Below are 12,543 nucleotides of genomic sequence, written 5' to 3' on the forward strand. Positions count from 1 at the left end.
CGGACATTTTACCGACACGCGATTGGTGCAAACGTGACGCGCCTGAATTATCATATTCAATGAAATATTTAGCCGCCCGCACATAGTGATATAAACAATAAACACTGTAATACGCTATATCAACATATCGGACATTGCTTTTTACAAGCATTTATATTCCCAGGACCGATTCTATACAATATTCTATTATGTACAGTTTACGAAAAAATGCAAAATACATAAAGTCTAAAATATTGTTTATACACACGAGGAAGCTGCGGAAGTGAGGCTAGGCTAATTCTCCTTGAAATTCAGTTTGGGCTCTAGTAGACAATAAACAAATCAACTTGATCTGTTTTTTAACATATAAACAATTATAATCGAAATTCTTTATTTACGAGAATACATTGTAGTAAATATGTAACATTAACAATACGTAAACACCCTGTTTTCTATCGGCACATGTAAACAACTAAAGTGTTATTTTTGACTCTGTTTTGGATTTTCTATTCGAGCTACCAACACACCCATTCAATGGAACGAAAAACATACGACAAAAAAAGAATTGACAAGCTAGAATTATTTAGAAAATTCATATTCTTGACAAACGATCTTGTTAGTTACTAAAACTAAGATAATATTATTTAGATTTGTTTATTTACGTCTATACGCTGTCAGATGTACATCGACTAGCCGGCATAGTGTACAGTGCTTTAGCATTTGCTTGCGTATTTTGCTGTTATTACAAGCGCTCGTCCGCCCTGCACCAACTTCTCATAAGAACAATAGGTGTTATTTACGTACGTTAGTTATGTGGGCTACATGAAAACAATTCCAACAAAGCGACAATCGGCAAGAGACGTTCGAACAATGTTTGTCCTTATGACGCAAAGTGCGATGCCTATATGGATTCCTAGATCATACCATATACCATTGTACAGGACGGTTCGTACAGGATCGGATTCGGATGGGACGCTTATTAAATCGTGCTCATTGATCGCTTAGAAAATCCTGCTTAGTGCCCACAGTCGAAACATAGCCTGTCGTTAAACGTAGTGACGTTGTGGGGCCTTCGTGAGGGATGGGCCAAATTTTACAATGTACAGATTTACCCATGGCTAGATCGCTTTTCTCCATGCGTTTTCAGGATGAGGTATTGGCTCATTTTTACTTGTGCCAAGTGTCTTCCATGAGCTACTGATAGATATAAAGTAGCTGTTTTAATATTTAAGACGAATTTGCTGGTGGATAGCAGTGAGTCAATATGAAATAGACAAAACCTAATCAGCTCTCTCGGGCCTTGCGGAATCAGAGATTTGATCGCCTAGCAATATCGAATTCTCTATATATTTTATATAAATCTGGAATTTAGAATAAAAATCCAGCATCCACATTAGAGAAGCAATGGAAGATTTTTTGACTGAGGTGATTTTAAACAGAGAATAGACAGAAAATACGAGTAACACCGTGGTCTTCTACCGAGCAAACGAAAACTATTCATTAAAAAAGGGAAAACCTCTATTTGAGCCCGTTCGCTATCTCTCTAAAACCTGCTCCAGTCGGATATATTCGAAATGTTGGGTAAAACTCTATTAGCTTACATACAGAGCATCGCATTATAGATTGGAACCTGAACTAAAGCTGTACATGTGGTTTTTTTCGACTTACATGTATCCTCGTTACTGCTCCTATTAATTTCCCAATCGTCAACTTCAATCGTTAACTGTCAAGTGAAAACCTTGTCGATTTTTCCTTCCAATGAGGGCCGATGTATGTGCGTTTTTTGCGTCGAAATCGAGACAACGGTAATTGAAATGAATAAACTAACTTTATTATAGGCTGCAACGCGAAGGTTTTACGCTTCCTTAGGAATTCACGCCAACGTGAGCACTCCGTTAGTTAACGGACAGTCTTCGTTCTCTATCAAAGGCAACTTTACCAACAATCCAGCTATAGAAACTACGATGGAAGTTATTGTGGCTTGGCTTCATCAAATGATTGCCATACAATGGACAGCTTCTCGACCGATCTAAAGCCTTCAGAAGCAGCTGGAATCATGCTTCAAACTTCGTCATGCGTTATCTACGTGCGTCACGCAATATGAAAACAACAGTAATAACGATCATTGTATCTTCTTCGCGAGCTGAAATGCGTTGTGTGATCCTGCTTGCTAAATCTACCTACCTAAATCTAAGTACACCTCCTATCTAAATAATGAAAACAGGGTATTTTTGAGCCGAAGAAAATATGGTTTTATTATCATTTGACGATCTCCACCAGCATTATTAATAATATCGTTATATCATTTCACCAGGATCGCAGTTCTTCTCATAATCGTCTATTACCTCCTCGCCTTATAATTATAGTAATTATTATAATACTAATAATAATAATAATAATTATTATTATTATTAGTAGTAGTAGAATATTGATTTGATAAACTTGTTAACATTATTGTTAGCAGGAGCGTATTAAGTTTTTTTTTTTATCTTTTGGGCAATATCTCCTAGCTGTTTCATGCTCCATCGCATCTTGTGCTTTCCTTTAGTTTGCTTTGTAGTTATCGGATTCATTTTTACCGTGTTAATTCTTGGTACGAGTACCATTGTGAACCTTTTGTTTTGATCTACGTCCTCGTCGATCTCCGCCCTGCATTGGACCGAGTTCCGTTCAATATGTTTTTCTTGCCCTTTGTGATTTTATTCCGCCCTGAATTCCTGCCTATCGTGCGTTTCTCCTTCTTGCCCATGGCGGGTGGCGTTATCACCTTTTCAAAACCCATTTCGCTGGATCATGTCATCGACGTTTGGCTGTTATGCTGTCGTCTGTATCAGTTTTGTGACTATTCATTTTGCCTTTATTATTGTTGTGATGAAGCTTCATTCCATTTGGTAATAATGACTAGTAATTTTTTTTTTACTGTTTTAGTTGAAGAATTCTAGAATCTTAGTAGCAGTAGCAGCTACTCTTTACAAGATGACAACTCGTTCTGCCCGAAACAGGGTACCTCGGACGCTGCGGCGTCCCCCCAACACCGATTCCTTGCTCAGGAATCTTCTATATTGGATGCCTAATATTTGGTATATTTAAACCGTTTGTCTATTGATTAGACGTTTTAGAACAAAAGTATGAATTGGCCTAGCTCATCAGAGGCTCGAATAAATCTAGCACTTCCGAAATTCAATTGTTTTACCCAAACTTCTATTTTTTGTATTGCCGCGACGGTGTCGTTTGCCGTAATATTGTTTCATTAATCGATAGCCGGCCTTGTACACATGTGGGGAAGATCATTTTCAGGTTTCTATTTGTTGTTACCATTATTATTGTTTCTACTGTGATTTCTATATGACAGTTGTATGCTGGTAGAAGATTAATGTCCATCCTAACTTTTAATCGGTCACTGCATGAGAGCGCATGTTGTTCATTGAATTAATGAATATACAGACGATAAACACTGCCTGGGGGTTCGGAGGTACTAAGGTTCGAGGGTCGGAGCATATGAATCATCGAATGATTGTCCTCTAGAACCATTACTCAGAACTGTATCTACAAAGTAGACAAGTAACGAGATCGATCGCTAGGGGAGCAACCGACGATCAACTAATACTAATTGATTCGGTATGAAGCGGGGATTGTACACATAGCTCTTTATGTTCATGTAAACTCATTGTTATATATATATATATAGATTTATCTTCTTTCATATATATTTATATAGTGATTTTGTCAGCCTTATCTATTATTATTTTCTTTTATTTAGTTTTGTGTGTATATATATTTGTATAGAGGTGGTATATATATATATATTATATACTGGATACAGACGGAGCGCATTTTATTTACAGCTGAAGGCCTTGCAGAGTTCCTGAAGGCCATGGATAAATTCGAGGAGTAGAAAGCACTCCCCATAATTACAGCTATTGTCTTTATTGTTATGGTAACAACGATACAATATGATACTTAACGTAGAATATAAAGCACAAAACTAATTTTAAATTAGCCTAATATGGCGTTTAGCTGGGAGGTGCGCATGGTATACATAGGTGGACTGACAATGTTATGAGAGATAAAAGAGCGTGTCGGTTTTCTATAAAGATCATTTATTTTCGTTAGTTTTCCTGGTGGTTATCAATGGCAATTTCAGATTGAATACATGATACGGGGGCGACGAACCGCAAACAGCTATCATAACAACAATAATAACAAGTAAAAATAATAGTAACAATATGAAAATATATGATGCATATGCGATATGCTCAATTAGCAGGGGAAGAGTTCCCCTTGTGGAGATTATCCATCGTCTGGTTTAATTATCAAGCCATTATTGCTGGCCCTCATCGTTTCACTACATACCTCTTAGCACTCAGGATATCGTTATCTAGTATTAGCATCTTGTCTTCGTTACTTCCACTCATTTTCGTCGTACTTTCAGCATTAACATCATTTGAAACATCTTCACTGCTCAGGCAGGGTTGTTAGGTCGTGAACTTTCATTAAGGCAGGCTGCTACGCAATCTTCGCAGGCACAGAACACAACGCTCAGCGTCACAGATTGTGGGGCATCCCGTTTACGTTTCGTGATTGAGTATAATCCCATGACGTATCAGTTATACTATATGCGATGAGACTGCTAATCTTCCTGTTCCATAGTATATGTCTATTTAGATACAGTCCATCTCGATATAATATCTATATACTCTATATACTATATATAATATGACCGTTGATTTCTATTAGCTAGGCAAGGTCCGTAGGACATACTGTTTAGGCCACTTTGTGAACGTTGCGGAAAACCTTGTTGATTTTTTGGTTTCGATATTTACGAGGCGAAATTTCTACTTGTATGTCTTGTCTGTTGTTTCCTTTTTTGACCGATATTTATCATACGTCAGATCGATGAGAAGCCGTAGGCGTTTTCAGATCGAAGAAGATCGGTTGCCGCGGGGATCGGCAGCCAGCTTTTTCTTAGATAGAAATAATAATAATATTGGTCACGTGGTATAAATAATGCAATACTCGGAATTACAGTCGCGTTTCGCAAGATGCAGATGTGCGTCTTCTGAGTAACGTACGGTTACCACTGTCTATATTTTACTGAATTAATTTCGTCAAGGAAAATAACGTTAGTTGTTCCGCAAGTTTCTGTGGAGGACCCATGTACCGCGCATATTTGTTGTGGGCCTTTTAGGACTGAGGTTGTTATAAGGACAGGTAATGGCGGGTGGTCGCGGGCTGGCGAACGAAGATTAGATCATGGCTGTATTTGAGGATGAGCGGATGCAATATGATGGCTATCTATCTGAACGTGATTCTGTTGTACTCGATTTGACAAATTTTCCTACAATAAGTGTTCATAGCACTTTAATACATATATGTATATGTATGCCTGTCTATCAATGGCCTTCTAAGATAACATAGAAATGTAGCTGGTGTGTTGTATTGGTACGAAATGGTAACGCCAAGTGCCTTTCTTGCAGCAGTCTCTTGCGATCGTGTCCGTATTTGACGTTTTTTGCCGTGTATTTATAGATGCAGGATGTACGTGCACATAGCTTGTCTCAGGCGAAAAGAAGATGTGCCACCTGAAGGCTTCTGCTTCGGCGGTTCCCCAACATTTAAAGGATGACGCCAGCATACCCCTAAGGAAGATTCCGAATGGGCCTTCCCTCAGCTCGCACCTCCTCCAATTCCAGCTAGCAGCAAATCAAGCGTTAATTCAGATGTATATATAAATGCGATAGCTACGTAAGTACAGAACTATTTCCAGTGATATCCATAACCGGCTTTTTCTTAAACCGTGACTGTGAAATTAAATAAATGGCCAACTGTCATGAACCGATTCATCAAGTCCGGCGCCATTTTTTTCTGCAACACTGCGATCAGCCGGAGACCCAATAGTTATACCTAGTCACTCTGTAATCGAAAATTGTCGGATCCGAGTGTAAATTGATTGTGTACAGGTTCTTTACATAGGCAAGGCGGCGTGTTCTCTTAGGACCTAAGCAGAACATGTCTATGCGCTGAAGTCAAGCTTAATCGATAAAGTCTAATTGGAAGTGGTGAGTGTTGTTTTTGAGTACAATATATTTGAATTGAGGATTATAGGGCATTTTGTTACACGGTAATATTTGGGCTGATCGACCCATGATGGTATTGTTGTTGTTGTTGCCTTTGATGGTGATCTCACAATGCTATAAGTTAATGTAAAGTACAAATGCTACTGTCGCAGTGACTATGTACTGGATGTACAACAAAATATTGCGACATCGAAGTTGACTTTAGGCTGATCCTGGCACCTTAATACTTTACGCTAACATCGCGCACTCTGCTAAACAAAGGACGCAACCATATAAAGAACGATTCAAAGCTTAGCAGAAGTTTATATGGAACTTGAAACGGTGGGCCAATAAATACAAGTTAATGCTTATCGTTCCGCCACTAATTTGTCCTATTGTTTCTTGTGACACTTCTCGAAACAAAACATGTACTACTAATCTATAAAGACATTAATTCTCTCATATAGAAATAATTGCACATTTTAACCCTCACGTAACGTAAGTTATCCACTCGGGAATTACTATTTTATTATTATTTTCGCCTCCAATAAAGAGAACAAATGGCAGATTTACATAATGTAACCCGCTCGTTGGGCAAAGACAATGGTGGTTGCGTCACTTGCCCCAAGCCTTTGCATAGGGACTTTTGCTATATTGTCAGGTTATAGGTTTCTCAATTGTGTTTAAGCGGCCGATTACGTCCGCCTTTTTTTCTATTATCTATTACAGCAGGTAGTGTCACGTAGGGTTTATAAACCAGTCGATACCGAGCGTTTTTACCATATTATTATTATTATCTTTGAAATTTGCTACATCCTAGACGAACAGACGATGACTCCTGTTAACAGACTATCCGTCCAGGGAATATCAGGGAGCGCATTTCACGAACAACGAAAAAAAAATCGAATCGTTATAAAACGAGCGTTGAGGTCGAAATGGGGTGAACGTATCAATCATACTAATTACCTTAAAGGTTCGTTCGTTAGCAAGGTACTGTATCAACCGTCTCTTCGCTTCGGGGATTATCGTATTGTCTTGTTTTTTCGGCTTTGTTTTATAGTCAACTATATCTCTGTTTCCTGTTGTGTTCTTAAATTATCGTTTTTGCCCTCGCTGGTCCCGCCTCCTAAGCGGTAACAGGTTCCGGCAGGTGTGCATGGCTTGTGTACGATTCGCCACATCGACCGAGCACGCCTCTAGTCACGTAAGGTTCGGTCAGATGCGTGACCGCTTCTCCAGTTGAACTGTTCGCCCATGTTGTCAAAATCATGCAGCTATACTACTGCTTTTTCTCGTGCTAGAATCAACACCTCGATCATCACATGGGTTTGTTTTTCCTTTCCAGCTATTAGGTCTCTTCTTAACGTGTTGTTACCGTATCGTGTGATGGCCCCGTTCTGCCTACGCTCCTCCACGGCTCGCGGCAGGCCCAATTGACCAACAAAGCAGTTATCCGAATAGGACAATAATTGGCATAGTTTGTTTAATTGACTACTTTCGGCCATCATTTTCACTGGGAATATTCTTCGTTACAGCAACAGCCCCTCAACATGTATCACCATTCGTTCGCTTACTTGCTATCAGTAGATAAATAAATGAACCAAATGTAGATTATACAAATTCGGACCTCGAACACCACTCGCGAGAAAGCACAGAACTCAATAGAATAATTCAGGACAATGTTACCATGTCTTCGGCCCAGAAAAGCCGATGCTGCCATGATGAGGTACTTTTGCCCATTCTCGTTGTCCTCTAAACGTTAGCCGCTTATGCTGCATACTGCTCATAAAGCTCAAATGTGTGCTTTCATATATATATTGAATAGTATGTTGAATCATCTGGTGTCCTGTTATCGATGCACCTTTGGATAAATAGGCCAAAGGAGCAGACTGTGGCGAGATGCTACCTTAATTGGCGTTCATTATGATCAGGAGATCGAACGAACGAAAGACAGAATTGATTTGAAAAGTATGATGACCACTAGAAAACGGAGATCAAATACACTCCAGAGCGAGCCTTTCTATTAACTAACAGAGATCCAGCTATGGCTTTTTGTCCTGGTTCAAGCCGTTCGATCTGTGAAGCTTGAAGTTAGAGCAGCCTACGTAGACAGTCTGCGTCGAGCATACTACAAATCCCATCCATATCCCCTTGTCTACGTCCAAACGAACCGCTTCGTATTGGATTTTCTACTCAGTCTCCTGATAAAAACCTAAATAGTGTACTGCAATTCGCAATGCTCACTCTCGAATGCCATCATATCGCATTCGGATAGTATTTAAAAAAAAAACAGAGCAAAATAATTGCGACGAACTAAGAAAGACAACTTCCTTTTCCTGTTGTCGATTATGACCTTGATCTAAATTCTCGCTTATACGTTTCTCTGGCCTTGCCAAGTGCCTAGCTTAATACGGGCGCGATTCTTCGGCAGGCCCTGGTTGCCGTCTTTCCAAAAATAACCGAAGCAGGGAGTCGGAGAAGGCAAGCCGAAAACATTTCTCCCATGCAATGAGTCATGACACTGGTCTGGCTTTGGTGTATCAGATCATGCGTTCACGTTTTCATCACCATTATTATCGCTTTTAGATTAATATCTTGTCGTTTAGCCTAGCTCCTCCCTAGATGCATTGTCGTCACTCTAACTACAAATGCAGCATCAGATCATTCTGTACTCGCCGATCGGTTTACACGTAATAGTACGTGACTTACTACTTAAATTTAAGTTCGAAGTAGCTAGTGACTTTTTTCCCCCGTTCTATCTATTGAAGAGGCGCAACTTACAATAGTTACGTGTCACAATTAATCTACGTAATCTGTGTACGCATATATTCGTACGTATGCCAACAGGCGATATAGCTATTTGTTGCTAATTACTGTTAACTGTCATAATAAATATAATAACAATAATAATTATTATTATCACAAATACAGATTGGACAGTGTCTAAGATAGCCAATATCGACGATAGGGCTGCTGCTGCTGCTGTTTCATCATGAGCCTATTGGACTGCTGTTATCACTGACGGATAGACCGACTGGCTACTGAGTTTGGTCTTTGACTGATTGGCTGATCGATGTAGATACGTTAGCAGACTGATGCACGCTAGGCCAACAGCCGAGCTGCGGAGGAGCGGCGTGTCTCTGCCGTTTGCACTTGTTATCAGGTGAGCTCTAAACGGTGAAATAATCCATCAGCCTTCTTTTTGTTTTGTTTCCATCTTACTTTTTATATCAGCCTCTCTATTCGTCTAAGTCATACTCTCTGCGTTTCGTTAGTTGTTAGTTTTCTATGGTTACTCAGTACAATTGTACCTACTTGTCGTAACCCAGCCTCGTACTTCTTCGTTATCTTACATTGATTGTGCTTCAACACGTATTTCCTGTCCTCGCGTTCGTTATACAAACATCATAAGGTAGGCATATTATCTCACCTTTAGATCTTATTTCGTCTATCTGTTCTTGAGTGCGATAGGTTACGTGCTGTTCTGCGCCACCCCGCTAATCTGTTGCCCTATGCCTTATGTCCTATGCTCTATGCTCGCCCCTTACGTTTCCGTTTCGGCTTGACTCGAAGTGTTATTTTGCGTTGCCCGTGCCTTTCTTAGTTGCTCGTTGAATATTTTGGATTTCCTTGCTTAACTCGCATATGCAGGCAAAGCTTTACGCCTGTATGATAGCTCTTCCCCCTTAACAGCATCGATTTTTGTCTTTTTCCTTTGTATGCAGTGAATTTAGCATCTATTTGTTTCTCGTACTTGCTCGTTGTTGTATTTGTCAGTTGTTTTGTTGTGCGTGTATATGTGTGGGTGTGCAATATTGCTTGAAGCAATAATGTCCTTCTATGCTTTCTGATTTTATTCAAACGATATTATCATTGGCATTACTATTATGGTCGTTATTTGATCTCTGATTTGCCGTGGTGCTATCGCTGTGCTCTTCTTCGTTGGGATCTGTTTTGCGTTCATGTGGGGCCTGCGGACGACAGTTACCATCCCAATCACGGTTTTTACGTTCAGCTAGCAGCTCATCCCTTCTTGTAAGCCAGAGAATTTCGCTCGTATCTCGTGCTAGCCCTTGATTCTGGCTAATGGGTACGTTATCCATTACTGTTTATCTGATCTTTCATACTTTTCAACTTGATCTGTCATATTTGATGCCAACGGTAATCGCTTCGTATTCTATCGCTAGTTGTCGCAGCTTTTCAACTGCTGGAACTTTGTTGTTTCCGTTGTTGTGCCTATAGTTGTTGTCGTTGTTGCTGTTATCATTTTGCTGTTCGATTTCACTTGCGATGGTAACAGTGATCCTTGAAATAAAAGCAGCACGAAAATGTGTTTGGTTATACTGCCTTCAACTAAAATCAGAGGCATGACAATACCTATTACACGACATTTAGCCACACAAATATAGAGAAAAAAAAAAAGCCATCGGCAATTCGACATTACAACAAGTCCGCCATTCTCAGATGCGTATTCTAAGGGTGGCCGCGTATCTTTACTTGACGGAGGTGACGGTGTTGTTAGCATAAACTTTATTTGCTGACCGCTCCGTAAAAAGCCATCGCCTTCATTTCAGCAAATTAGCTCCAACTACCGTCGAACGACAACCGTTCAATGCTTCTATAGCCATATTCTCCCTTCTACTATATATGTACGAACTACCCGTGCGTGTATAGAGATATAAATAAATTTTATATATGTTTATATGCATGCGGTCGTCTTCACTGTCATAACGTAGCATGCGTACAATCACGTAACATCCAGCGCCGTATGATGCACTGAAGTCAGAGAGAAGACACACTGAGCGGGGCTTTAAATGATCATTTATAAAAATAAAAAAGAAAGGAAAAAAAAACAACACATTTTTTGACTAACGGGAATGGTGAGCACTTTTGGCGGTGGGCAAAGCGAAAGACGTGAGTTCTGGAGACGGAATTAATCGTTGCGTAAAACAGCTGTAAATTAGAGCTGAATACGCCGGGTTGTGTTTGTATGTGCGTATGTAGATATACGTGTGAACATTTGTTCTAGTGAATGGGTGCATTTGTGTGCAGGGGATATTAAACAAACATTACTACTGCCGTTGTTATTGTTACTATCTGAATCTTTATTTTTCGTTTTCCATATTGTTTTTTCCCCATTCTTTCATATTTGACACATTGAGGAGCTCTGGTGAATATCGGCGCGTATGCTGCCGCATATTTCTTCCACAACACAAAAAGAAAATAGTCCTCGCTTAATCGTTTTCCTCTAAGCTCCTTAATTAGAGCATGCGCCTGCGGCTGATGCTCCGGAGATATCTGATGGGGGCAGAAAAACCCCAGGAAAGAAGGTTAAGCAGGGAGGGCTTGGCAAACTAAAGGGCTCTGATGCAAACGGTGGACATCTTTATTGCTTTCTATCTAAACATTGCGTTTGTGTTTTTTTACTGTTTTTTTTTCCATCGATCGAGGGTCTTCACTTAAAGCAAATACGAATACGTATCCTATCGTTTATTATCATTGTCACTGTTTTTTTTTCGTGCTTCACGTCGTCAGAAGCACGTTAGAGATTCAAGTATTTTTAAGGCGATGCTTCAGACATTAATTTTTAACGGGTGTATTTCATTTCACAAAAATTATCTGCAATGGAATTATAATTTGTTGCGCAAACTCTGCACTTAACTAGGCTAAATTATTCCTTAATAATGTTCGTTGCTGGTTTATTGTGAACGGCATAATACCGAGGACCTTTATAGCACTTGCGCTACTTTTTGCTTGCTAGAAACGTAGTCGTATTTATACATAACAAAGATACGGAAAGACATTTTGAAATAAGTCACCGATTTTAGGTTGCAATATGGCTGATATGGGAACGAGGATTAGATGATATAGATATCAAACCCCAAGATGCCAACCAACAAATGAAAGCCTGTATTTTCTTCGCGATGTTGAAAGAGTATAGCGGGTCCTCTACTTAGCTAATACGAAATGATATGAGATATCATCTTAGATGCTCAGGTCATGTATCATTGATGGAGCAACCAATACTGCGCGACGGTCTGAATGGGTAAAATCCAATGTCCAATTTCAATCCATTGTTAACTATACGACTATGGATGACGTATTCACTTCGAAAAAAAGTTCGAACTGTTAATATGCGGTAATAAAAACATACACTCCAGAAGGGAGCAGCTTGAGTTGGCGATTTGATCGGTCCGTGATTTATTACAAGAACGAATTTCTCATCAGGCCTCTGAGATAATCACTAATAGGCAGCGGCTGGCTTGAATCAACTGCGTATGAATGAAACAAATCAGTATCGTTCGTAAAAAAGCGTCCTAATAAATACAATAGCCTTTATTTTATTTCGACCTATCAGATTTTCAGCAGCTGATGTCTTGTGTCTGTTTGTAATGTGAGTTTTTTACATATTTCCTATTAGTCTACTGTTAATGCGAACGACTTGGCTCTGTCGAATAGGGTACAGTTGTTGTTATTACCTCACCGAGCCAGTGAAGTCTCTTTTATA

The sequence above is a fragment of the Varroa jacobsoni genome, unplaced genomic scaffold (genome assembly GCF_002532875.2).
Source record: "Varroa jacobsoni isolate VJ856 unplaced genomic scaffold, vjacob_1.0 scaffold_522, whole genome shotgun sequence".
Classification (NCBI taxonomy): Eukaryota; Metazoa; Arthropoda; class Arachnida; order Mesostigmata; family Varroidae; genus Varroa; species Varroa jacobsoni.